Source organism: Pan paniscus, chromosome 2 (genome assembly GCF_029289425.2).
Source record: "Pan paniscus chromosome 2, NHGRI_mPanPan1-v2.0_pri, whole genome shotgun sequence".
NCBI classification, from domain to species: domain Eukaryota; kingdom Metazoa; phylum Chordata; class Mammalia; order Primates; family Hominidae; genus Pan; species Pan paniscus.
The window spans coordinates 7,531,208-7,554,187 of record NC_085926.1 but is presented as its reverse complement, the minus strand read 5'-3'; the positions used below and the strand labels follow the sequence as shown (position 1 = coordinate 7,554,187).

At 38.7% G+C, this 22,980-nt stretch overlaps 1 protein-coding gene and 1 long non-coding RNA gene across 11 annotated transcripts in view; one reads left to right on the top strand and one right to left on the bottom strand.

The window, feature by feature from the left end:
* Positions 1-22,980, bottom strand: part of GRM7 (glutamate metabotropic receptor 7) — an 880,478-nt gene that overhangs the window by 196,155 nt on the left and 661,343 nt on the right. The gene's annotated exons all lie outside the window — the stretch shown is intronic.
* The window catches only part of LOC117979578 (uncharacterized), a 65,476-nt gene that overhangs the window by 24,601 nt on the left and 17,895 nt on the right, over positions 1-22,980 (top strand). The window contains exon 2 of one of the 3 annotated variants that reach the window (XR_008625000.2): positions 10,171-10,206. This is a non-coding gene — a long non-coding RNA (uncharacterized LOC117979578). Of the gene's footprint in view, positions 1-2,104; positions 10,207-22,980 lie in introns of those variants that run through there. The other 2 variants (XR_010111389.1, XR_004670435.3) reach the window with 2 other exon arrangements.

Below are 22,980 nucleotides of genomic sequence, written 5' to 3'. Positions count from 1 at the left end.
CGTCTCCTTCGCTAGTGGGGCAAGCACTAGACTCTTGGAATTGTTCCGATCAAGGATGAGTTAAACCCTACATTTTAATTCTTCCTTTCGTTTATTCATTCATTAAATACTTAACATAGTACAGAGTACACAGAGTATCAGGCATTGGCATGTGCACTCAGTGTGTCAACAGTTAGGTTAGAGATAAAAAGAGGAAAATAAATCTCTGAAATAATTTTGATCAATGCTACTGAAAGGTTTTGACAAGTTTCAGAAGTGGAAGCTAATACATATTTTCTACTTGCTCTGTAGCAGGAATAAGACTAAGCAATTTTTTTACATGACTCTGTTAATCCTCAATGCATCAAATGATTCACTCAGTCACCCATCCAATAAATACCACTGCATTTCTTATGTGCCCTGTGCTAAGGATACTGTTCAAACAAGATACATATTTCCTGTTGACATATAACTTGCGGTATTAAGCATGCATTTTTTAACAAGGAGTGATAATGCCCCTAAGGGGGCAAAAATTGACTTTAGAGGTTCAAAAATTTTTAGAATTTACAATGCTTTATGCCCTTCCAAGGAATCACGTTGCAGAAATTGATATACAAATTGATATCTGTGGTATTTAAATCATAAGGAGAGGGGAGAACAATTAGAGAAAAAAGTGTCAAAAATACTTAAGGGGCAGTATTGAAAAAAAGTAAAGAAATACTTGTCTAAGGAGGAAAGAGACAACATAAAAATAGCATGATTATTAGACTCAAAGAGGTACAGTAACCAATGAAAACAGGTAGCTGTGAGTCCTGTATAAGTCAAGATTTGGGAGTGATCTTAGTTTGCCACCTGAAGGGATTCTTGGAATATCAGCGACTTTGATTTACAGATGGGACATAGGGCTTAGCCAGGCTGGGAACTACCCAGGATCTTCCATCCAGTAAGTCAGAGGCAAATCTGACTTCAAACCCAGGGCCCTGCAGGTTGGGTGCTACTTTACCTCCTCCTAATTTATAATCCCGGTGCTTTGCGAGGCTGAGGAGGGAGGATGACTTGAAGCCAGGAATTTGAGACTAGATAACATAGCAAGACCTCATCTCTCAAGAAATTTAACAATTAGCCAGGCATGGTGGTGCACACCATAGTTCCAATTACTCAAGAGGCTAAGGCAGGAGCTTCCCTTGAGCCCTGGAGTTCGAGTCTGCAGTGAGCTACCTGCCACTGCATTCCACTTGGGTGACAGAGTGAGACCCTGTCTCTTAAGAAAAAAGTAAAAATAAAATAAACCCAGGGCTCTTTCCACATGATTTACGCCTAAGCGTGAGCATGCTCTCTTTTCTTAGAAGCAGCAGTACTGGGGTCCTATCTCATTTGTCTTCTCTGGGTACCAAACAATGAACTAGGTCCCTCCTGGCTTGAAATCAATCAAGAGCTTTAGGTCTAGATTTCCTGACATAATTGTGGAACTTATACAACTGCCTTTTAATAGTGAAAAGCTCTGATTAAGGAAAATCTATTTTTCTTGCCCAGGGAGTACGCTCAGACTCAGCTTTTACTGGGTCAGTATAAGCCCGGGGATGAAACTGTGCCTCTCATTTAAAGGTAACTCAAGTGCAGCACCATCCCCAGACTTGTACTTTGTTTTCTGTCCCTTGAGGCAAGCGCTCACCATGGCTACAGGTTTTCATGTTGATGTATTGCTTTGGAAAGGTCTATCTATAGAATTCTCTCCTCCTATTAAATTCTGGCAAAATCTTCCTTCACAACTTCTTGCTAAGTTTTACTCCATAAAATCAGAAGTGTGGATCTTTCCCAGTTCATGGACTGCTGTCTTTTCACTTCAAGGATGTGAACTATTATCTGAAAGGGGCAGGTTTCCAGGCCTGCAGCCTGGCGGCAGAATTGCTGCCAAAGCAATTAGCTGAATGCGCGGCTGGAAAGTGAAAACGTGGCCTCAGGATGATGCTGTCCTCCAGGTTTTCAGAGCAGGCACAGAAGCTGCATAAGACAGGATTGGTCCTTTGGGAACTTCCTGGCCAGCCCATCTTATATCTTTGCTTTTTGATACATTGCCAAATATTCCCCTCATTGTCATCTCCACCACCACTTGTGCCCTGGCTACTTCACCTCCTCCTAATTTACTGAGCCAAATTGGTACTGTGATGAACCCTGTTTTACAGACAATGTAATCGAGACTTAGAAGAGTCAAGTACCTTGCAGTAGCCACACAGTAAGTGGTAAAATTTAGTGCTGTCTCCTATTAACCTCTCTGCTCTAAACCAGTTATTGTAAAACTGACTCCCTAATAGGGATGTATGTTTCAGATAGGACACACCATAATTGCTTCTGGCTTATTCATTCATTCATCTGTTCATTCATTCGTCCATTCAAATAAAAACTTATTGTGATAAGCACTATGTGACAAGCACTGTGCTGCAATTGTGGGGAACCAGAGAGTCAGGATACCAGCCCTTCATAGAGTTTATGTTTGGGGGTATGGTGAGGGTGGGAGGATGGAGAGCAGAAAGCATGCAAGTCGATAATGAAATATTTACAAACAAATTTATAATTTATTTATAACTAAAAATTGCTATGCATGGGCTGGGTGCAGTGGCTCACGCCTGTAATCCCAGAATTTTGGGAGGCCGAGGCAGGCAGATCACGAGGTCAGGAGACAAGACCATCCTGGCCAACGTGGTGAAACCCTGTCTCTACTAAAAATACAAAAATTAGCCTGGCGTGGTGGCATGTGCCTGTAGTCCCAGCTATTTGGGAGGCTGAGGCAGGAGATTCGCTTGAACCCGGGAGGTGAAGTTTGCAGTGAGCCAAGACTGTGTGACTGCACTCCAGTCTGGCGACAGAGTGAGACTCTGTAAAAAAAAAAAAAAAAAAAAAAAAAAATGCTATGCATGAAACTCAGGGAATTAAAAAGAAAAAGAATGAAAAAGTAGAATAAAGGCATGCTTAAGAAAGGGTGGAATAGAAAACACATTTCAGAGGAGGTGAAATCTTAAATTAAGACCTAAAGACAGAGAGGGAGCAGGCTATAGGAAGTCCATGGAAGTGCATTATTCCAGGCTGAGAGCAGCAGGTTTAAAGACCATGTGGTAGAAACTAACAAGGCTGCTTCAGAAACTGAAAGGAGATCAGTACAGTGATGGAGCGGGGAGAAAAGCACTGGATCATAGACAGCTGAGAAGGTCTTGAGAGGTATTTGTTATGGGTTGAATTGTGTCCTGCAAAAAGACATGTTGAATTACTCACTCCCAGTACTTCAGAATGTGACTTTATTTGGAAATAGGGTATTTGCAGGAGTAATGCAGTTACAATGAGGTCATACTTGATTAGGGTAGGTTCTAATGCAATATGACTAGTGTCCTCATAAAAAGAGAAAATAGAGACAAAGAGACAGACACACAGGGAGAACGCCATAAGATGCTGGAGGCAGAGGGTGCCAGGATGCAGCTGTGAGCCAGAGAATGCCAAGGATTTTCAGCCACCCCAAAAGCTAGGAAGAGGCAAGGAAGGTTTCTACCTTGAGTTTCTGATAGAGTATGGCAATGCTCTTGATTTGGGACTTCTAGCCTTGAGAATTGTGAAATAATACATGTATATGCTTTAAGCCCCTCCAATTTGTGGTACTGTGTGACAACAGCCCCAGGAAACTATTGCAGCCTTGAAGACACCAGTAAGAAATGCAGATTTCATTCTAAGTGATTGAAGGCAAGCCAAGGCAGCCAAGGGAACACTGGAGATTTGTAGTAGCTGAGATCGTCGATTGGATTAAGGTTGTCACAATACAAATGGAGAGAAAGGGCCAGTTAGGTTTTTTATGTTGGAGCCAGTTTTCTACAGAGGACAGTGGAAAACACATGTAAACTACCACTAACCCACTCACAGTCACTTTGGGTAAGTTCTTAAAACTGAAGCTTAGATTTTCTCTGTAAACTGTGAATCATACAGAGTTGTTGTAGAAATTTACTTAGTGCCTGGTACATAATTCACATCTAATAAAAATGAGCCATTCTTGCAAATATTACTACTATTTTAATCTCACTCCCACCAAAATCTAACAAAGCGTGGTATAAAATATGGCCCCAAAATCATGCCCCGAGTTGAATTTAGTATAAGTTTGGCTCCAAATTTCCATTCTTCTTACTTAAAAAAAAGTTTGAATAATATGTAATTTCTGGTATTTGACTATTTTGACTAAGAAAAATAGCATTTTTACATGGTTTCACCTAATGCCATATTACGTCTGCATGCAAAAAAAAGTACACTACGAAATGAAGCATGATAAATGTTGATCTCTAGCATATTTACACTTAATTTAAGAACCTGAATATTGCCAAACTCCTGACTTTTCCTGGCCCCCATATCACTGTAATCACCAACCCTTGGTTTTATTTTAAATATACATACTTTTTACATACAAACATATCTGTGAATTTGTTTCCAAGCTTTATTAACATATTGAATAATCTATATGTACTTCTTCAACTTGCTTTTTCTTCTACTGAATATTATGTTTTAAAGATTCATCTATTCCCTTGCCTATACCTATCATTCTTTCCTTTTTACTGCTGTGTATTATTCCAGTGTCTGAATATACTGCAAATTTTTAATGATCCATTCTTCTGCCAATGGATATCACTTGCTGGATGAATTAAATAATTTCTCAGGGAGTCTATTTTGTCTTTTTTTACATATCTTTTTGTAATTGATATATAAATCACATACATCAAATCTGCCATTTTAAAAGATGTAAGTCAGTGGCTTAAAGTATTTCGAAAGTTATGCACCATCACTACTATCTAATTTTAGAACATTTCATCACTGCAAAGAAAACCCCATATTCATTAGCAGTCACTTCCCATTCTCATTTCACCTTAGTCCTGCCAACCACTAATCTGCTGTCTTTATGGATTTGCCTATTTGGGCATTTTATATGAATGAATTCATATATGTTTTTTGGGTATCTAGCTACTTTCACTTAGCATAATGTTTTCAAGTATAATTCCTACTGAAGCATGCACTATTGGATCATTCCTTTTTTACCATCAAGTATTTCATTGAATGAATATGCTACATTTTACTTCTTCACTCATCAGTTGATGAACAATTGGTTAATTTCCACTCTTTGGCTATTATAAATAATGGTGCTGTGAACATTTATGTCCAAGTCTTGTGTGGACATATGCTTTCAATTCTCTTGGGTAGATACCTAAGAATGGAGTTGCTGGGTCATCTGGTTATCCCATTTTTAACATTTTGAAAAAATATAAAACTGTTTTCTAAAGCAACCGTTCAATGTGGCATTCCCACAGTGACATATGTGAATTATGATTTCTCCACATTCTTGTCAATACTTGTTATAGTCTGTCTTTTGATTAAAAACATGATCTTATTTTTATAATGGAATTATAATAAAATCTATTTTGCAAAGTTATTAAAAGGAACATTTAATATAATAGAAATAAAAGTACTTTCTAAAGTACTGGTTAGCCTTGTTATACTGATGAAGTCAAGGAAAGTCCATACAGAGAGTATTTCTTTAGTGTGCCACAGACATACACACAATATTTTAATGATTCAGTAATACAAGACACCTTTGAAATTCAATTCAGTGCCAATATCATTTACAATTCCCATGAACTCTTGAAGTTAAAAGAACCCTAGTGTTTAAAGACTTTAACTCCTCCTTCTGCATTTCAGTGGTCTGCTTTTCCCAGGTTGTCTGTGATGAGTGAAAGACTTTTTTTTTTTTTTTTTTTTTTTTTGAGACAGAGTCTTGCTCTGTCGCCCAGGCTGGAGTGCAGTGGCACGATCTCAACTCACTGCAACCTCCACCTCCCAGGTTCAAGCAATTCCCTGCCTCAGCTTCCTGAGTAGCTGGAATTACAGGCACCTGCCACCATGCCTGGATAATTTTTGTATTTTTAGTAGAGACGGGGTTTCACCATCTTTGCCAGGCTAGTCTTGAACTCCAGACCTCGTGATCCACCCATCTCGGCCTCCCAAAGTGCTGGGATTACGGGCGTGAGCCACCACACCTGGCTGAGAGATTGGTTTTAAAGAAAGCACGGAGAACTTCAGCAAAATGTTTAGAAGAACTTCCTGATCGCAGGGTGAAAAGCACATCTTTTTCATGGAATTATGCATGCTGTTCTCGTGACATTTTTTAAGAAACTCATAAAGCCTTGCCAGAGGCTGGGGAATAAATGCTAGGATGAGGGTTTGGTGGAGAGTGGTATAGCCCACCCAGCTATTGTAGTCTCACAGTTCTCTGCTGATCTGGGTACAATAAATCACCTCAACAGACGTGGTCTATTGCCTTTGGATATTTAGAATCCCAGATCTCATCTATAAGAATCAACCATCTGAAAGTTAATTTTAGAGGTCCATGAAGAGGAACCAAATTTTGCATCATTTGGCAAAGGGACAGTTAATTTTGGTGTGGGGCTGCTGAGAGTTCCTCTCAGAAACATAAATGCACAGTGCAGTAAGAATTTGGATTTTCTCTTGCTAGTTGCAGTCAAGCACGAAATCACATCCTCTCTACCAAGTCCCTATTCTGATAACCTGCTTAATAACATAAGTTTATCTGGCATCTGTTCACTTGATTTTAACAAAAACAGAAATAACAAGATCCATGATAGGTTGCACCTGCGAAACAGCCACTATGCCTTCTGAATCTTCAAAAACCGATTGAACTGTGTTTAGTTGTACATGCTTTTTATCTTTTTTTTTTTTTTTTTTTGGTGGCTGTGGTACAGCATATTGCTATAATACTCAGACAACTTGCAGGCACTCAGTGATGTTTACTGATTTGAATACAATTTTACTAATATTTTAAAACTGCCAACATCTCTATAAGCTTTTACCAAAAAAGACTTCTGATTACATTAAACCTTGATGTTTTTCATCCTTGTGAAAAGAGAGAGTTTTGCTGATGCAGATTCCCTGGGCTGGTATGGTTGTTTGTAGCCCAGGAGCAGGAACAGCTAAAGCAGGCCACAGACAAGGTCATGAGTATCAAAATACAGTAACGGGCCGAACATGGTGGCTCATGCCGGTAATCCCAGCACTTTGGGAGGCTGAGGCGTGCAGATCACCTGAGGTCTGGAGTTTGAGACCAGCCTGGCCAACATGGTGAAACTCCATCTCTACTAAAAAAATACAAAAATTAGCTGGGCGTGGTTGCGCACTCTTGTAATCCCAGCTTCTCAGGAGGCTGAGGCAGGAGAATCACTTGAACCTGGGAGGTAGAGGTTGCAGTGAGCTGAAATTGTGTCATTGCATTCCAGCCTGGGCAACAAAAGTGAAACTTCGTCTCAAAAAATAATAATAAAAATAAAATAAAATAAAATGCAGTAACAACCTAGGCAGAAACTCCTGGTTAATCATGGAATCAGCATAAACAAGTAGATGATAAGCTCAAACCAGTTAAATTTTGGATACTGCTGCTGAGAACATTCCTTCCAAATACTATTTTCATCTTTCCCAGACTATTCTGGTGGGGAGCGGGGAAACAAAACATAACTCAGCTGAAGCTCTATTTTTTGCTATGTTGACTCAGACTGTAGACCGTATTGGCCTACATCAGTAGTTCTTACAATTTAGTGGGCCTATTAGTCAAAAGTGATAGACTTTCTCATCTGAAGATATACATCTGCATGCCTAGATGAATAATCTACACTAAAACACTCAGTTCCTGGGTCACCTTCCCTGCCAGCCTGAGTTCCAAAGGAGAGTAAGCTTATGCATTCCATCTTTGTAGAATAGGCCCTCCTAACCCAGTGCCTGCCTGCACAGATTCTAAGTATTTTATGGAACTGACCTAAAGTCTAATCAATGCAGCAATTGCTTTGGTAAACACAACATGAAAAATAAGTGTTTGTGGACCTTTACATTGAGACTGGGATAGTAGTTAAACCTAGTCATTTGCCTTATTGATTGACTAGTGGATAGATTTATTTTTGGAAGAGTTTCTATCAAGTTCCTTGAATCTGCTATGGTAGACACCCCTGTCTGTCTCAAGCCACACAATCAGACACACTAAGATTCTAAAACAGCTTCTTAATAGAACCAAAGATTCATTGTCCCTTTGCTAAAGTAGCCCTTTTGGGTTAGCCTGAGCTGAGAGTTGAGAACCGTAGTTTTAGTTAAGAGGGTAGATGCCTTGAAAAGTCAATCCATCATAAATAAATAAAAGGGAGGAAAGAAGAAGAGATTAAAATCAGGAAGTGAAGAAGAAGAGTGGGCCAAAAGAGGAGAGAGAACTCAAGCTTAGAGGTGTGTATAATCATGCTCAAGTTTACACAGCTGGCCTGGTGCTCTGTCCTCACACACTCCTCCAGACATCACCTGCAGCTCTGAAGAGCCTTTCTGGTGTGTGCTGTAAACTTCTTTCCTCAAGCATCTGTGCCCCTTTCCTGATGATTTTCTCTGGCCACAGGAGCTTGTCTTGCCCATGGAAGCAACATTTCAGAAATGTTGGAAAGTTAACACCATGTATGAGTTATCTATTATTCCATAAAAATTACCCCAAGTGTAGTAACTTAACAAATATTTATTATTATCTCACACTATTTATGAGGGTGAGAAATCTGGGAGAAACATAGTCAAATGATTCTATCTCAAATTCTCTCATGAGACTGCACCTTGAAGGGCTGGTCACAGCTACAGTCACATGAATGTTGAATTGGGGCTGAAGGATCCACTTCCAAGATCACTGACTCAAGGCTGTGGGCAGGAGGCCAATATGAGCCAAATGAGCCTGTGCATTTGGCTTCCTCAATGGCAGTTGGCTGCCCCCAAGCTAGTGATCCAAGAGAGAAAACAATGTAGAAGTCATGCTGTCTGTCATAACCTAGCCTCAGCAGTGACATCCTATCACCTGTGCCATATTCTGTTGGTTGCACAGACCAATCCTGATATATTAGGGGAACAGATTACACAAGGGCATAAATAGCAAATACTATGAGGCAGATATTTTTGAGGGTCATCTTGTTGGCTGGCTTCCACATGTCCCCAGAATTAGTCCTTATGTAATGAGAAATAGGAGTCATTGGATTAAATACCCCAGTTTTTGTTCATTGCTGAGACAATTCCAAGTTGCTTCCTACAAAGCCCTTCATGTAGATCCTGGTGAACTGAAGTCCCAGCTACCAATACTGGTAATAGTTATTGGTTTTCTTCTGTTCCTCATTATCTTACCAGGCTTCCTGGGATTATCTAACAAACTGATAAGTGATCTCAAACTTATTCGGAAACCCAAATTAAGATAGCTAAAAAGGAGCAGACTTCAGAAACCAAGTCCCAGCATTCTGATTCCAGAGCCCATCGTCTGAGCCACCACACACTTTTGGTACTAGGAGTGGGTTAAAAAGAGTTACAAACATATGCCTACCATTCTTGTATGCTGTCTCCCAAGAAGCCCTATTAGAGGAGCACCAGTTTCTCTCCTGAAACATCTTGAGGAGCAGGGCTCCTATGAACCCACATGTAGGTGTTTTGAAGTTACTTCCCACCTTAGGCAGATGCAGACCCCTGGATTTGTTCTTGCAGGTGGATAATGTCCTTGTGGGATGATGCTTTCCTCAGGGTGGACACAAGTATCTGCCAAGGTGCATAGTTTGACAAGTAAAACATGGGCTGGATTTAAATCCCCTTTGGACTCTGTAGCTTGGGTAACTTACACAGTATCTTTATTGAGTAAAACTCCCCAGGTATGTTTTCTGCACAATTGTATGGTTAGAGCAATATTAATTGTTGGTCTCCCTGTGCATGAAGAGTAAAGAGTCCAGCTCTTCAATGCCTGACAGAGACTCTTACTATGAAGGGAAGGAAATTAGAGCATATGGAGGTTAAGTGTTCTTCCAAATACTGCAAAGGCAGTAATTGGAAGAGCTGTCAGTTGAATTATGGAGGAAGCCAGGTGAATGGAGGTGCCTCCTGTGTCTATGGTTCTGAGCTTCCCTTGGGCCTACCATGATTTCTAAGCCTTCTCCACACCCAGCAGTGGTCACCTCAGCCAGCTCCTAGGACTACTTTATAATTATATTACATTTGTTTACTAAAGCAATCAATCCTCTTGGTTATCTTCCTAATGTTCATTATTTCCCCTATCTGTTCCAGATGAAACCCTGTTATCTTTTTCTTTTTCTTTTTTCTTTTTTTTTTCAGGTATCCATCCTCCTCCAGTTGCGTCAGCCCTTTCAGGTGGGTCCTGTAAGTCAGTCATGATTGTCTCATTTCCTGCGACACTAATTGTTTGGGGGATTGGTATATACAAGATTCTAACAAAAGACTCCCTTAAACATGCACAGAATATTTGGGAAATATTTTCCCACTTTAAAAAGACACATAGGAAGAAATGGCAATTGATCCGTCAGTGCATAGTCATTTCTGGATGTAATACCTGATACTCCCACAAATACTCTAGCAGTAAGAGAAGTTAGCTGAAGGACACATAGCAAAACAAGAGTGGAAAAGTGGAAAGAGGGCAATAGCCCGCATGTACATTCTCATGACATTGGAATGTGGAATCAACCACCCCCCAGAACACCCTATGATGTTCCCATTATATAAGAAAATGCATTTCCTTAATAGCCGTGTTTTTCTATTGCCAAAGATTTCTCGATAGATTCACCAGCTGTGACACCCCTGGATTTCCACATATTGTATTCTGTTTTTACTTACTTGTCATATGGCCAACAACTAGATATATACTCTGTAAAGATAAGGAGTGGGTCTTCAACTATATATTCCACATAGAATTAAGGGCCCTGTTTATTATAGCTCCTGAATAAATGGAATAACCACAATGACTGAAATTTAACTCACACTTTAAAGGGACTTTCTAAGGTGAAATGAGACACTTGGATTCTGGGTGGGGCCTTGGAAATGTTATTTCTGAGTCTTAGTTTCCTCATCTAAGAAATGAGGTAGTAAAGCATAGTGGTTAAAAACACAAGATATGGAATTACCCAGACATGCGTTCAAATCCTGATCCTACAGTATTCTAAGAGGGCAAGTTTCTTCACTTCTCCATGCCACAGTTTTCTCATGTGTAGAATTAGGCAATAGTACGTATCTCAAAATATGGTTGTAAGGCTTCAATGAGGTTGTATATTTAAAGTATTCAGCACTTTCAGCTGGGCACCATGGCTCACGCCTATAATCCCAGCACTTTGGGAGGCTGAAGAAGGCAGATTAGTTGAGATCAGGAGTTCAAGACCAGCCTGGCCAATATGTTGAAACCCTGTCTGTACTAAAAATACAAAAATTAGCCAGGCGTGGTGGTGTGTGCCTGTGGTCCCAGCTACTCAGGGGGCTGAGGCAGGAGAATCACTTGATCCAGGAGGCAGAGGTTGTAGTGAGCCAAGATTGTGCTACTGCACTCCAGCCTTGGTAAAAGAGTGAGATTCATCTCAAAAAAAAAAAAAAAAAAGTATTCAGCCCTTTCTATGCCACACTGTAAATACTCAACTGATAAATCACTGGTTGGTTTGCTGTATGAGCATGGTAAAAATGTACAACATAACATCTACCATGTGGTAAGAACGTAGTAAATCAGTAAGGAAAAAATTACTGATATGAGTCTTGGCTATGAGGCTGAGATGGCACAGCTCCTATTACCCTTTTGAATTAGGGAAAGTTGGCAGTTGAACATAGGCCATGGCAGTATCTCTTATCAGTGGGAATTAAATATTGATTTCATTTTCACTTCATTGAGTCTCCTATTGATTTCAACAAGGAAGATGACAGTCAATCACTAAACAGACATTCAGTAAATATCAGGAAAGTTTGCTTTTCCTTCAGGATTGGGGTTTCCTCTGGATTGCCAGAGCCCTTTTGTGAAGCTACACAGCTTATTGGAGAGCCTTGCTTGCTCCTTGGGGCCACAGGCATAAAGATGAATTAGCCATCATAGTTGCCGTTAAGCACCTAACATCCTCTAAACACTGGTTTAGTTGTGTCCCAGAGATTCTGGCACATTGTGGTCTTTGTTTTCATTAGTTTCAAAGAACTTATTTATTTCTGCCTTAATTTCATTATTTACCCAGTAGTCATTCAGGAGCAGGTTGTTCATTTTCCATGTATTTGTGTGGTTTTGAGTGAGTTTCTTAATCGTGAGTTCTAATTTGATTGCACTGTGGTCTGAGAGAATGTTTGTGATGATTTCTGTTCTTTTGCATTTGCTGAGGAATGTTTCACTTCTAATTATGTGGTCAACTTTAGAATAAATGCAAAGTGGTGCTGAGAAGAATGTATATTCTGTTGATGTGGGGTGGAGAGTTCTGTAGACGTCTATTCGGTCTGCTTGGTCCAGAGCTGAATTCAAGTCTGGCATCTTGTTAATTTTCTGTCTTGTTGATCTGTCTAATATTGACAGTGGGCTGTTAAATTCTCCATTATTGTGTGGGAGTCTAAGTCTCTTTGTTGGTCTCTAAGAACGTGCTTTATGAATCTGGGTGCTCCTGTACTGGGGGCATATGTATTTAGGATAGTCAGCTCTTCTTGTTGCATTGATCCCTTTACCATTATGTAATGCCATTCTTTGTCTTTTTTTTTTATCTTTGTTGGTTTAAAGTCTGTTTTATCAGAGACTAGGATGGCAACCCCTGCTTTTTTTTTTTTTTTTTTTTTTTTTTTGCTTTCCCTTTCCTTGGTAAATATTCCCCCATCCCCTTATAGCACTAAATGCCCACAGGAGAAATCAGGAAAGATCTAAAATTGACACCCTAACATCACAATTAAAAGAAGTAGAGAAACAAGAGCAAACAAATTCAAAAGCTAGCAGAAGACAAGAAATAACTAAGATCAGAGCAGAACTGAAGGAGATAGAGACACAAAAATCCCTTTAAAAAATCAATGAGCCCAGGAACTGGTTTTTTGAAAAGATTAACAAAATAGATAGACTGCTAGCCAGACTAATAAAGAAGAAAAGAGAGAAGAATCAAATAGACACAATAAAAAATAATAAAGGGGATATCACCACTGATCCCCCAGAAATACAAACTACCATCAGAGAACACTATAAACATCTCTACGCAAATAAACTAGGAAATCTAGAAGAAATGGATAAATTCCTGGACACATACACCCTCCAAAACTAAACCAGGAAGAAGTTGAATCCCTGAATAGACCAATAACAAGTTCTGAAATTGAGGCAGAAATTAATAACCTACCAAACGAAAAAAGCCCAAGACCAAACGGATTCACAGCCGAATTAATTCTACCAGAGGTACAAAGAGGAGCTGGTACCATTCCTTCTGAAACTATTCCAAACAATAGAAAAAGAGGGACTCCTCCCTAACTCATTTTATGAGGCCAGTATCATCCTGATACCAAAACCTGGAAGAGACACAACAAAAAAAGAAAATTTCAGGCCAATATCCCTGATGAACATCTATGCGAAAATCCTCAAAAAAAATACTAGCAAACCAAATCCAGCAGCACGCGCAATAAACTAGGTACTGATGGAATGTATCTCAAAATAATAAGAGCTATTTATGACAAACCCACGGACAATAACATACTGAATAGGTAAAAGGTGGAAGCGTTCCCTTTGAAAACCAGCACAAGACAAGGATGCCCTCTCTCCCCACTCCTATTCAACATAGTATTGGAAGTTCTGCCCAGGGCAATCAGGTAAGAGAAAGAAATAAAGGGTATTCAAATAGGAAGAGAGGAAGTCAAATTGTCTCTGTTTGCAGATTACATGATTGTCTATTTAGAAAACCTCATCATCTCAGCCCCAAATTGACTTAAGCTGATAAGCTACTTCTGCAAAGTCTCAGGATAAAAAATCAATATGCAAAAATCACAAGCATTCCTATACACCTGTAATAGAGAGCCAAATCATGAGTGAACTCCCATTGACAATTGCTACAAGACAATTAAATACCTAGGAATACAACTTACAAGGGATGTGAAGGACCCCTTCAAGGAGAACTACAAACCATTGCTCAAGGAAATAAGAGAGGACACAAACAAATGGAAAAACATTCCATGCTCATGGATAAGAAGAATCAATATCATGAAAATGGCCATACTGCCCAAACTAATCTATAGATTCAATGGTATCCCCATCCCGCTAATATACTACAAGGCTACAGTAACCCAAACAGCATGGTACTGGTACCAAAACAGAGATATAGACCAATGGAACGGAAAAAAAGGCCTCAGATATAATGCCACAAATCTACAACCATCTGATCTTTGACAAACCTGACAAAAACAAGCAATGGGGAAGATTCCCTGTTTAATAAATGGTGTTGGGAAAACTGGGTAGCCAGTTGCAGAAAACTGAAACTGGACCTCTTCCTTACACCTTATACAAAAATTAACTCAAGGTGGATTAAAGACTTAAACATAAGACCTAAAACATAAAACCCTAGAAGAAATTGTAGGCAATACCATTTAGGACACAGGCATGGGCAAAGACTTCATGACTAAAACACCAAAAGTAATTGCAACAAAAGCCAAAATTGACAAATGGGATCTAATTAAACTAAAGGGCTTCTACACAGCAGAAGAAACTATCATCAGAGTGAACAGGCAACCTACAGAATGGGAGAAAATTTTTGTAATCTATCCATCTGACAACATCCATCTGGCTAATATCCAGAATCCACAAAGAAACAAATTTACAGGAAAAAAAAAACAGCCCCATCAAAAAATGGACAAAAGATAAGAACAGACACTTCTCAAAAGAAGGCATTTATGTGGCCAAGAAACATATGAAAAAAGGGCCATCATCACTGGTCATTAGAGAAATGCAAATCAAAACCACAATGAGCTATCATCTCATGCCACTTAGAAAGGCGATCATTAAAAAGTCAGGAAACAATAGATGCTGGAGAGAATGTGGAGAAATAAGAACACTTTTATACCGTTGGTAGGAGTGTAAATCAGTTCAACCATTGTGGAAGACAGTGTGGCAATTCCTCAAGGATCTAGAACCAGAAATACCATTTGACCCAGCAATCCCATTGCTGAGTATAAACCCAAAGGATTATAAATCATTCTACTATAAAGACACATGCACACATTTGTTTATTGCAGCACTGTTCACAATAGCAAAGTCTTGGAACCAACCCAAATGTCCATTAATGATAGACTGGATAAAGAAAATGCGGCACATATACAACATAGGGAATACTATGCAGCCATAAAAAGGATAAGTTCATGTCCTTTGCAGCGACATGGATGAAGCTGACAACCATCATTCTCAGCAAAATAACACAGGAACAGAAAACCAAACACTGCATGTCCTCACTTATAATTGGGAGTTGAACAATGAGAACACATGGACACAGGGAGGGGAACATCACACACCGGGGCCTGTTGGGGGGTGGGGGGGCTAGGGGAGGGATAGCATTAGGAGAAATACCTAATGTAAATGACAGGTTGATGGGTGCTGCAAACCACCATGGCACGTGTATACCTATGTCACAAACCTGCACGTTCTGCACATGTATCCCAAAACTTAAAAGTATAAAAAGAAATAAATAAAATGTTGAACTGACAAAAAAAAAAAAAAAGAAAAGGTCCTAACAGCCAGTGGTCTCCTTATTTAAAACAACAACAACAACAACAACAACAGCTTATTTGTTCCCCAGGTTGAGTCTTTTGAGAATGGCCATAATTTTTCAGTCATGCCAGGAGTGGTCATTCTTAGAACAGGGCTGGTAGGGGTACCAGGATCAAGGGTTTGATTAGACATTGAGAATGGAGAGTAGAAACAATAAAAACAATATCTTAAGGCAGGTTGATGAACCTTGAGCAAAATGCAAAGGTGTTCATGCATTCAGGGAATCATACAGGCAACGGGCTAGGAACCAAGTTATGAGAACAAAGGAGAGCCTATGAAAAAGCCATGGAGCAAGAACATTTGACAATAAGTGTCCGTTAAGAGTCTATAATGTTAATGACCTTGACCCAATAATTCTACTCTTAAGACTCTCTCCTAAACAAATAAGGAATTTCTGTCCATATAACAGACTTCCCTTGCAGTGTCTCCTTGCTATGCCAAATCCCAAAACTTGAATGGATGTGCGAATAGACAGCTGGCTTGCTAGGTGAATAGATGGATTCTTTCATTCCGAAGTGCCTCTTAAGAACCAGAATCTATCACAAATATTCCTTCAATAAACCTTAACTGAAACCTATCATGTGTCAGTAATTAGGCTACATACTGGAGATGTATTAATTCACTGCAATAATTATTTGATGACTAATAGGAGCTTGGCACTATTCTAGACAATAAGACGCTCATAATAAAAGGCTCTCGAACTTTACCACAAAATATTTTTGAAAGATTCTTGCAAAAATATTCAGTTTCCAGACTTCAACACCCCACTGACAATATTAGACAGATCAAGGCAGAAAACTAACAAAAAAGTTCTTAAGTTTGACACTTGACTAATTAGACCTAATAGATATCTACACAACATACTACTCAACAATTACAGAATATGCATTCTTCCCACATGCACATGAACATACTCTAAGATTCACCATGTGCAATGTCATTAAGCAAGTCTCAATAAATTTTAAAAAACTAAATCATACCAAGCATATTCTCAGATCACAGTGGAATAAAAATAGAAATCAATACAAAGAGGAACTCTCAAAACCACACAATTACATGGAAACTAAACAATTTGTCCGGAATAAATTTTGAGTAAACAATAAAATTAGGGCAGAAATTAAAAAAAACTTTAAAAAAAATGAAAATGCAGACACAACATACCAAAACGTCTGATATGTAGCAAAAGCAGTGTTAAGAGGAAAGTTTATAGTGCTAAATGCCTACATCAAAAAGAAAGATCTCAAACTGACAATTCAGCCTTGCATCTAAAGGAACTATAAAAACAAGAACAAACTAAACACAAAGCTAGCAGAAGAAAAAAAATAACTAAAAGCAGAGCAGAGTTAAATAAAACTGAGACCCCAAAAATCATACATAGGATCAATGAAGGAAAATTTGGTTCTTTGAAAGTGTAAGCAATATCAATAGACCATTAGTTGAATTAACAAAGTAAAAGGAAGACTCAAATGAGCAAAATCAGAAACAGTGAAAGTGACATTACAACCAATTCCACAGAAATACAAAAGATTCTCAGAGACCATTATGAACACCTTTATAAACACAAACAAGAAAATCTAGAGAAAGTTAATAAATTCCTGAAAATACACAACCTTCCAAGATTTAATCAGGAAGAAACTGAAACCCTCAACAGACCAATAATGAGTTCTATAATTGAATTAGTAATAAAAATATCTACCAACCAAAACAACGCCCTGGACCACGTGGATTAACAGCTGAATCCCACCAGATGTACAAAGAAAAGCTCGTACCAATCCTACGGAAACTATACCACGAAATTAAGGAGGAGGGATTTCTCTCTTATTCTGTGAAACCAGTATTATGCTTATACTAAAATCAGGCAAAGATGCAACAAAAAAATAAAACAATGTGTCAGTACCCCTGATTAACATAGATGCAGCAATTCTCAACAAAATACCAGCAAAATGAAACCAGCAGCACATCAGAAAGTTAATTCCACACAATAAAGTGGGCTTTATTTCTGACATGCAAGTTTACTTCAACATACACAAGTCAATAAATGTGATTTAACAAATAAACAGAATTTTAAAAAACCCATGCAATCATCTCAATAGACACAGAAAACAAATTTCATAACATTCAACATCTTTTCATGATAAAAGCTCTAAAAAACTAGGCATCAAAGGAACACTCCTCAAAATAATGAGTCATTTATGACAAACCCATAGCCAATATCATACTAAAACAGCAACAGATAGATAGAAGTATTCCCCCTAAGAACTGGAACAAGACAAGGATGTCTACTCTCTCATTCCCATTCAATGTTAATACTGGCAGTCCTATCCAGAGCCATCAGGCAATACAAAGAAATAAAAGGCATCCAACAGGAAAAGAGGAAATCAAATGATTTCTCTTCACTGATGATATTATTCTATACATTGGCAACTGTAAAGACTCCACGAAAAGACTCCTAGATCCAACAAACAACTTCAGTAAAGTTTTAGGATACAAAATCAATGTAAAAAAAATCAGTAGCATTTCTATACACCAATAACATTCAAGCTGAAAGCAAAATGAAGAATATAATCCCATTTACAATAGCCACAAAAGAATAAAATACCTACAAATACTTATAACCAAGGAGGCGAAAGATCTCTAGAAAGAGAACTATAAAAAGTTGCTGAAATAAATCATAGAAAACAAAAGAAATGAAAAAATGTCCCTCTTTTATGGATTGGAAGAATGGATATTGTTAAAATGTTCATACTGCTCAAAGCAATGTACGGATTCAATGCTATTCCTATCAAATTACCAACATCATTTTTCATAGAATTAGAAAAAAGAATTCTAAAATTTTTATAGAACTAAAAAGAGCCACAAAAGACAAAGAAATCTGAAGTAAAAAGAACAAAGCCAGATGAATCACATCACCAGACTTCAAACTATACTATAAGGCTACAGTAACCAAAACAACATGGTACTGTTAAGAAAAAAATGCACATAAGCCAATAAAACAATATAGAAAACTCAGAAGAAAAGCCACACACCTACAATCAACTTATCTTTGACAATGTTGATAAAAATAAACAATAGGGAAAGGACTTCCTATTCAATGAATGGTGCTGAGAAAATTACCTAACCATACTCAGGAGCATAAAACTAGACCTCTACCTCTCACCACATACAAAAATTAACTCAAGATGAGTTAAAAACTTAAATGTTAAAACCTCCAACTATAAAAATCCTGGAAGAAAACCTAGGAAATACTCTCCTGGACATCAGCCTAGGCAATGAATTTATGACTAAGTCCTCAAAAGCAAACAAAAACAAAAATTGACAGTTAAGAACTAATTAAACTAAAGAACTTTTGCACAGCAAAAGAAACCACCAATGGAGTAAACAGACAACTTACAGAATTGGAGAAAGTATTTGTAAACTATGCATTCAACAATGGACTAATATCCATAATCTATAAGAAACTTAAATCAAGGAAAAAAACATTAAAAAGTGGTCAAAGAACATGAACAGACACTTCTTAAAAGAAGGCATACAAGCAGCCAATAAGTACAGGGGAAAAAAAAGCTTTACATCACCAGTTGGCAGAGAGGCACTAATCAAAACCACTATGTGATACCTTCTCATGCCAGTCAGAATGACTGTTATTAAAAGGTCAAAAAATAACAGATGTTGGCAAGATTGCAGAGAAAAGGGAACACTTATACACTGTTGGCATGATTAGTTCAGACACTGTGGAAAGTAGTTTGGAGATTTCTCAAAGAACTAAAGATAGAATTACCATTCAACCCAGCAATCCCATAACTGGGTATCTACCCAAAGAAAAATAAATCATGCTATCAAAAAGACACATGTACTCATATGTTTTTCACAGTAGCAAAGACTTAAATCAATTCTGATGCACATTGGTGATGGATTGGATTAAAAACTGCGGTATGTAACATATATGCCATGGAATACTATGCAGCCATAAAAAAGAACAAAATCATTTCCTTTGCAGGAACATGGATGGAGCTGAAGGCTATTATCCTAAGTGAATCAATACAGAAATAAAAAACCAAATATCACATGTTCTCACTTATAAGTGGGAGCTAAACGTTGGATACACATGGACATAAAGGTGACACCACTAGTCACCAAGGAATCAAAAAGTGGGGAGGACGAGAGGAGAAAAAGGACTGAAAAACTTCCCACTGGGTACTGTGTTCCTTATTTGGGTGATGAAATCAATAGAAATCCAAACCTCAGCATCATTCAGTATACCCTTGCAACAAACCTTCACATGTACCCCCTAAATAATTCATTCATACATACACACACATGAACATAAAAATGTAAAAATTCTGTTCCCAGCCAGGCTCTGTGATGGATACCTGTAATCCCAGCTACTTGAGAACCTGAAGCAGGTGGATCACTTGAGTCTAGGAGTTTGAAACCAGCCTGGGTAACACAGGGAGACCCTACCCCCCAAAAACATATCAGTTTCCTATACTCCATTCTCAGAGATTTGGATTCAGTTCACCTGGGCTGGAACCCAATACACTGTATTTTTAACACCAGAGAATTCTGACATGTGTACCATAGACTTTTTTATTTTATTATTATTATACTTTAAGTTTTAGGGTACATGTGCACAATGTCCAGGTTAGTTACATATGTATACATGTGCCATGCTGGTGTGCTGCACCCATTAACTCGTCATTTAGCATTAGGTATATCTCCTAATGCTATCCCTTCCCCCCTCCCCACCCCTCAACAGTACCCAGAGTGTGATGTTCCCCTTCCTGTGTCCATGTGTTCTCATTGTTCAATTCCCACCTATGAGTGAGAACATACGGTGTTTGGTTTTTTGTCCTTGTGATAGTTTACTGAGACTGATGATTTCCAATTTCATCCATGTCCCTAAAAAGGACATGAACTCATCATTTTTATGGCTGCATAGTATTCCATGGTGTATATGTGCCACATTTTCTTAATCCAGTCTATCATTGTTGGACATTTGGGTTGGTTCCAAGTCTTTGCTATTGTTAATAGTGCCGCAATAAACATACGTGTTCATGTGTCTTTATAGCAGCATGATTTATAGTCCTTGGGGTATATACCCAGTAATGGGATGGCTGGGTCAAATGGTATTTCTAGTTCTAGATCCCTGAGGAATCGCCGCACTGACTTCCACAATGGTTGAACTAGTTTACAGTCCCACCAACAGTGTAAAAGTGTTCCTATTTCTCCACATCCTCTCCAGCACCTGTTGTTTCCTGACTTTTTAATGATTGCCATTCTAACTGGTGTGAGATGGTATCTCATTGTGGTTTTGATTTGCATTTCTCTGATGGCCAGTGATGGTGAGCATTTTTTCATGTGTTTTTTGGCTGCATAAATGTCTTCTTTTGAGAAGTGTCTGTTCATGTCCTTTGCCCACTTTTTGATGGGTTGTTTGTTTTTTCTTGTAAATTTGTTTGAGTTCATTGTAGATTCTGGATATTAGCCCTTTGTCAGATGAGTAGGTTGCGAAAATTTTCTCCCATTTTGTAGGTTGCCTGTTCACTCTGCTGGTAGTTTCTTTTGCTGTGCAGAAGCTCTTTAGTTTAATTAGATCCCATTTGTCAATTTTGGCTTTTGTTGCCATTGCTTTTGGTGTTTTAGACATGAAGTCCTTGCCCATGCCTATGTCCTGAATGGTAATGCCTAGGTTTTCTTCTAGGGTTTTTATGGTTTTAGGTCTAACGTTTAAGTCTTTAATCCATCTGACTTTCTTTGAGGAACAGTGAATAGTGATTGAGAGTATCATCTGAATTCACTTAGGGCTCATGCTGAATTCTCAGATCCAGCACCCTCCTAGCCTCCGTGATCTCTCTAGGAGCAAGATAGAAGAAGAGGGGCTTTTTGAGGCTTTTTGGAGCTTATTACCTTGAAAAAGCATTAACAACAAAACCCAGAAAACTATGTTGAGAGACTACACATACTTACCCTCAAAGTCTTGAAATTTTATAAAGTCCTCTATTTTTCTCAAAGTCCTATTTCCTGGACTCCTTCTTCTCCCCATCCCCGCATTTCCATATTTGTCCTTAATCCTCACTATATCCCGATCCACCTATATGCTAATGCAACAGTGACCATGCCAGTCACAAAGGCAAAATTTGATGACTAGCTTTTCTAAAACGGTCTCTGTTGAGATCTTGAAGATTTCCTCCCCTTTCTTAATGGCTTTTCTTGATGATATCATTGTCAGGAAAGTACATCCCTTGTAGTCTTCCCAGATTTGCTCGTTTCCCTCAAATTTAAATGATGCATACTTTAAAACAGCACATTTATTATTTAAGTGCTATTAGCCCTGGCCTTTGATCCACATGATGGAATACAGGAGTGTACACTTCTACCAGCTCAGAGATGCCTGCTTACCAGTCTGCATTAAAGTCCGGCCTAGCACAACAGAGTGCACATTGCCAGCAAAACTTACTTCCACATTCTTGTAGGTTCCGTTTGTTACAAGCAACCAGGAAGCCTGGTTTCAAGGATTAATTAGGGACATAGGGGAGAGGAAATAGGCAATTTCACTAAGGAAAAAAATTTTTCTGTATATCAATTGCCCTTTCTCCTTTTCTGATCTTTTTCTTGAAAGGCACAATGTGAGACAACTGATGGTAGTACCTTATCATGGAGTCACGGGAGAATATAAGAATGAGGTAAATTGGAGAAAAAAGAAAAGAAACGTGAATGTCTTTGTTAGCTCCGCCTGCTGTAATAAAATACCATAGACTAAATACAATAGAAATTGCTTGAACAACAGAAATTTCTTTTTCCTAGATCTGAAGGCTGAGAAGTCTAAGATCAAGGTGCTGGCCAATTCATACAAGAGTCTTTCTTCTTTCTTGCGGACAGCTGCCTTCTTGCTGCGTCCTTACATGCAAAGGGAAAAAGAGAAAGAAAGGGAGAGAGGAGAAGACAGAGCACTAGCTCTCTCTTGTTTCCTTGAAGAGTACTAATCCCATCATAAGGGGCACAGCTTTATTACCTCATCAAACCCTAAGTACCTCCCAAAGACCTCATCTCAAAAATAGCATACCTTGGGGGTTAGGGCTTTGACGTACAAATTTCAGAGACACAACTCAGTTCATAGCCATGGATTTCACAGGCCATTCTGCCACCTACCAGCCTGTGATCTTGACATGTTACTTAATTCTTTCAGTCTTCTACAAATCTGGAGAAATGAACTTGAGACGAAGTGAAAGTGTTCTGGAAGTCTTGGGATGTAGACACAGATATACCTACCTCATAAATGTATGGAAAGAAATTTTCTGGCTGCCAAATATATGTGTGGATGTGGGGAGAATGTCAGGGGGTGGAGGCATAAACTGACCTCTGGAGGTGGGGAGGAGGGCAGGTGTCATAGCTCTACA